Source organism: Nomascus leucogenys, chromosome 2 (assembly GCF_006542625.1).
Source record: "Nomascus leucogenys isolate Asia chromosome 2, Asia_NLE_v1, whole genome shotgun sequence".
NCBI lineage: Eukaryota > Metazoa > Chordata > Mammalia > Primates > Hylobatidae > Nomascus > Nomascus leucogenys.
The window spans coordinates 103,844,401-103,850,400 of NC_044382.1; positions in this window are offsets into that span (position 1 = coordinate 103,844,401).

Below are 6,000 nucleotides of genomic sequence, written 5' to 3' on the forward strand. Positions count from 1 at the left end.
TTGCAAGTAACAGAATTAATACAAACCAATATTAATAAATAATGACACTGGGAAACTGGCCCAAATAATAGGGGAGACCTTTCTTCTTTGCTGTGTTATTTTGCAAAATCTGGCCATTTTGCTGCTTAAAATCATGCTACTCCATTTTCTCCTAACCTGATGCTTTCTGTCCAGATTGCAGTTGTTTTTTTTGTTTATTTCAAATCCAATCCCCTAATTTACACATTTTTTTCTCTAAGAGGGATAAAACTAGTTAAATACATATTTTAAATACATATGTTATTGATTTCAAACCAGTGCCTAAAAATGTAGCTGCCTTCTAGCAAACCCTACTTTAAAAATACTTGCCTAGAAAATACAAGAGAAAATGCAAAGAAAGAGTAGCAAAATGTGTACAAACATTCTTGGAAAAATAGAATGAAGTACAAATGCCTTTTCTGCAGAAAATTACCTTTGATAAAATGTTATTGGCTAAAAAGTTTCCTTGGATCCTGATTAGCCTTTAAGTCCATCTCCCAGGTTTATTCTCAATCTCAACTTCTGCCTTCATCCACAGTTAAATCTCTAAATTCTGGCCATGAGGGTTTGTATACATTACAGATACTGTTTTCCACTTTTGATAGATAGAGCAACTAGGAAACCAAGGCATGAGGGGACTTGGCCCATATGAAGTTAGTGGTGGGACCAGTGAGGTGTTTACAGGTAGCACCATCTTTTAGGGGACCTTAGGCTTAAGCCATCCTTACTCCCCACCACTCTCAGTGTTTGCAGATCTGTTTTTCATTCAATTCTACACTTTGGCAGATTGGATCCAACAGTGATTTAAACACTCCGAGACAGAATTTCTAGCCTCTGTGAGGCTATAACAGATGATAGCCTGAACTCCAAAGACATTAGGTCTGGAATTTTACATCCTTGGTTCTGGCTAGACAGAGCACACGGGCACTCTGCACTTTTCTCTCAGCATTTGGTTAAGAAACTAATTTTAGGCAATAAAGTTGCTGCTATAAACAAACAAAATTGTACTCACCATTTATGGGGACTGTTATCTATAAATAAGACCTCTGAGCATTAATGATATTGGATATGTGGCAAGACCTGTGGGGACAGTTTCATATTGCAATAGCAGTGTCTTGGGATCAAAAATCAGTCCTGCTAATTTTTGTGCAGATGTGCAAAAAAATAGTTAGCTCCTTTAGGTTCTCTGTCACTAATCTGGTTTTCCTTTAGAGTAACCCCACTCAACCAGAGGTTAGCAGAGAAAAATTAACAAAATATCCAACCCAATTTTAACAACAATGAAGATTTAATCATTTAGAAAGTCTCTTTAGGAAATGCCTAGTATCTTCTGGGGACTGTAAACCAAAAATAAAATTCTAAGCTCCCCAACCAACTGAATGGATCCCTCTTGCTAGCTAAGGGCATTTCAAAGTTAACCTGAAACACAAGTTCAGGCCATGATGGAAATGGGTGGTCAGACATGCCTCATCATACCCTGTTCCCTTTGTAATTCAGGCACAATTGACCAGCATTAACATTAAAACAGAGACCTTAAGACTATCTATTTTCTCTGAAGCCTGTTACCTGGAGGCTTCATCTGCATAATAAAAACCTTGGTCTCCATGACCCTTTATCTTTTTTTTTTTTTTGAGACAGAGTCTCACTCTGTTGCCCAGGTTGGAGTGCAGTGGTGCCATATCTGCTCACTGCAACCTCTGCCTCCCAGGTTCAGGCAATTATGGTGCCTTAGCCTCCCACGTAGCTGGGACCACAGGTGTACATTATCACGCCTGGCTAATTTTTGTATTTTTAGTAATGTCAGAGTTTCACTATGTTGGCCAGGCTAGTCTCAAACTCCTGGCCTCAAGTGATCCACCTGCCCACAAAAGTGCTGGGATTACAGGTAAGAGCCGCTGTATTCAGTCAACAACCCTTTATCTTAACCAAGACACTCCATTCTATTGATTCCAGGTCTCTAGATAAACTCTTTCAATCAACTGCCAATCAGAAAATCTTTGAATCCACCTATGACCTGGAAAGCCCCCCTTTCCAGACCAAACCAATGTACATGTTATATGTACTGATTGATGTCTATGTCTGCCTAAAACATAAAACTAAGCTGTAGCCCAACCACCTTGAGCACGTTTGCAGGACCTGCTGAGGCCACGTCATGGGCATGTCCTTAACCTTGGCAAAATAAACTTTTAAGTTGATTGAGACCTTTCTCAGATACTTTTGGTTTACAGGACAAAATGTTTGTCTCTCAGATAGCTTTCTCTTTCTAAGAAAGTATGTGGATGGGTGGAGAAAGGACATGACTTTCATATCCTCATGGAAACAGGAAAGAGCCCGAGTCTGAGGAGGACAATGCCATTTGCCTCTCCTGGTCCAGAGGAGATGTCCCTTTTCCCTTGTCCACTCACCCATTTTGACTGCTAACATTCATAGGCAAGTCTGCACTCACAGGATCTGGTCTCTCACCTTGATCAGAGCCCAGGGACTTCCAAATGATTCAACCTTTCCTTGGCTCCAACTGTCTGTCACCCCAGACATCTGTCATTGGCCTTATTTTGCCCCTGCCCCCATCACAATTACCTATAACTGAGCCTCTACTGCAAGGCCACCCAGGCCCACTGGCTATCAGTTCAGCATCCATAACACTAGAAATGAGGTAGGCTCAGGAAATCTAAACATCCAATGTCAGGGGCTCTTCCTGCCACCTATAGAGCACCACCTAGTTTTTGGCCATGTAGCTACATCCTAACTTGGTTTGTAACTGCTCTGTCCTGGTGGAACAGATAATTGGAATCCTTGCTCTTCTCTATCTTAATCTCTCCATGCTGTTCACCTCTCATCCCCCATCCCTAACCTTCCCTCCATCCCCTAAGACTGTGCCTTAGTATCCAGACAGGATGGGTTTATCATTCAGGGCCACAGCAGGAAACATAAAACACATTGAAATAAGAAGATTCGATATGTTTAATTATTTTCAAAGGTATGACAAAGTTTAGAGCAGTAACTCTCAGAATGTCGTCTGGTGACCTGAGACTCTTTCAGGGATCTGCAAGGTGAAAACTATTTTTATAGTAATACTAAGATGTCATTTGCCTTTTTTATTTTTAGTCTCACATAAGTGTACAGGGGAGTTTTCCAGAGGCTACAGCACATGTAATATCACAAAAGATTGAATGCAGAAGCAGATATGAGAAACTAGCTGTCTTTTATAAACCAGACAGTAAAGTAAAATTATAAAACAATCCCAATCTTCTATTTTTTTGTTTTGAAAAATAGTCTTTGTAAAAAAAAATAGTATTCATGTTAACACGTAATGGTTTTATTATTGATATATCTAATGAATTAATACATAAATATTTTAAGCTTTTCTTTATACTGCCTAGACAGCCAGGGAAGACTAGAAATTGTTATAGTAGAAATAGAAAGAAAAATATCAGTTTACTTTTTAGCTGCTGATGTGCAAAATAGAATTACATACGAGAAAAATAGTTTTGCTTACCAGGCCACTTATTTTAGGAAGATTTTACAGGCTTTTATTTTCTCTTTAATATGTCAACAACTGAGCCTAAAGGGCTCAGGGGTATCTTCCATCTGCCCCTGGAAGATTTACTCCCCATCCTTGTCCAGACTCCTCTTGGCAGGGGTGGGAGACCTGCATGGACCTCATCAACAGCTCCCTTACCCTCCAATTTCAGGTTGGGATCTGCCAAAGAGGAGCATCCTTGTCTCAGAGCTATCTGTCCTGGCAGATGTCCTCTCTCCAACAGAATCCTTTTACATTTAAAAACTATCAAAGATCCCAAAGTGCTTTTGTTTCTGTCTGTTGTATCTGTTGATATTTACTGTATTAGAAATTGATACTAAGAAAAGATGCCAGTAGGGTAGAATAGGTTTATTACCTTAAAGATAGGGAAGACTTCTAATATTATGTAGGAAAAAGCTATTAAATGAAAGACTGGTAAGTGTAACTACACAAAATTTTAAATAATATGCAACAAAGGGCACCATAAATAAATTTAAATGTAAAAAACAAAGCAGTGAATAATATTTGCAAAATATATACCAGGCAGATTAAATACAGAAATTATAAAGAACTATTCAAATTGATAAGAAAAAGACAAATAAGAGAAAACTAGGCAAAGGATATTAACAAGAAATTTGCAAAAGTGAAATCTCACTGGCAAAAAGAAAAAATGAAAATTTAAACACCACTAAAATATAGTTTAAAAAAATTATTCACAGGGAGTAACAAAACATAAAGTAGTTTGATTAGCATCAGCTATTGGTATAGGGGTGAGAAATGGATGTCACAGTCATTACTTATGGAAGCGTGAGTTGTTCAGCCACTTAATAGGCCAATTTGGCAACATCTACTTAAATGCACATAATTTATGACTGCAATTCTACTGCTAGATATCTTTTCCATGTAACACTGCACAAACATTAGGAGATAAATATAAGGATTCTATTGCAGCATTGTTAGAAATAGCAGCAAGGGTTAATAATTACAAAAAGAGAAGGGAGAACTATGAACGCTCTTCAAGACAGAAATGATACAAATTGGGATTTATTTACAAAATTCTATGTAGCAGTCAAAAAGAAAGGGATGGTTTGATATTTTTATATAAAAATGTTTACTAAAACATTGTTGAGCCAAAGAAAGCAAGCTACAAATTGATATTTACATGGTAATAGCCCACTGGTATTAATAAATACATAAATTTGCAAATTAGAAATTTTTGGTACAACAAAAAACAATACACCAGAACACACTGAGATTCATCTCCATGGTGGCATAATAGTTCGACATTAGGAAATTTATTAAAATAATGTCCCCTATTAATTGCTCTAATTATATCCAGTAATACTGAGAAGACATGGAACAAATTCAACAGTATTTCCTAATTTAAAATTTAAAATCTTTGTAGATAGAGTTGGATAATTCCTTAACATAATATGATAATATATGTATAAGACCCCAAAGCCAGCAATATCCTTCATAGCAAAGCAATAACAGAAGCAATCCTGTGCATGTCAAGAACAAGACATATCATTAGGGAGACTAGATGTCAAATAAGGAAATGGCTACTTGAAAGTGTCTACATGAGTGAGCCAATGCATTTATATAAGAAAATGAAGTAAGATTTGTAAATGTTGGAAAGAACAGGTAAATTTTGCATGATTTATTGATAATATCATGTGTACTTGAAAAACTCCAGAGAAAAAAATATAGAAATAATAAGAAAAGCCAGTAGGGGAGTCAGCAACAAAATTACAAAAGTCAGTCAATAGTTTATCAATAGTTTTCTTTCCTATAAATAAAAAGATTATAAAATAAAATAGAAAAAAAATTTAAAATAACCAAAAAATAAAAAACAAGTGAAAAAGGTTTAGATAAATCCAAAAGCTATATGAGGAAAGGTTTAAAACTGTATTGTGGGGCATGGAAAAAGACTTGAGTAAATGAAAAATGCCTGGATAGGGAGATTCAATATTAAATCGGCACCATTTCTACTTAATGAATCCATTAAATCAATGTGATCCCAATCAAAATACTAGAAATTTTAGAACTTTTTAAAATTTCAAAAATGTTTTAAACTTTAAAATTCGTAAAATTAAACAAATTTTAAACCACTGGCTCTGTTTCTCTGGAAAACCATCACTAATTTACAATTTATATACATACATAAAATATATACATAACCCATGTGTGTCTTTGAGGCATCTGGAAAAAAGCACACCAGCTTGTTAGTGGCTTCCTCTGATACGGGGCACAGAGGACTTCTCACATCACACTATTTTGAGCTGTCAGATTTTTATAACAACCATTTGTTAGCTTTATAAGAAAAACCTCTTAAAAACTGGGGGGATTTTTGTTTGTATTTTAAGATGATACGGAAAAGCTTTAACATTGCTAACATGTAGAATGAATTTCTTATATAGCACAATGTAGCAGGATAAACACAGGCTTGGCATTAGAAGGGC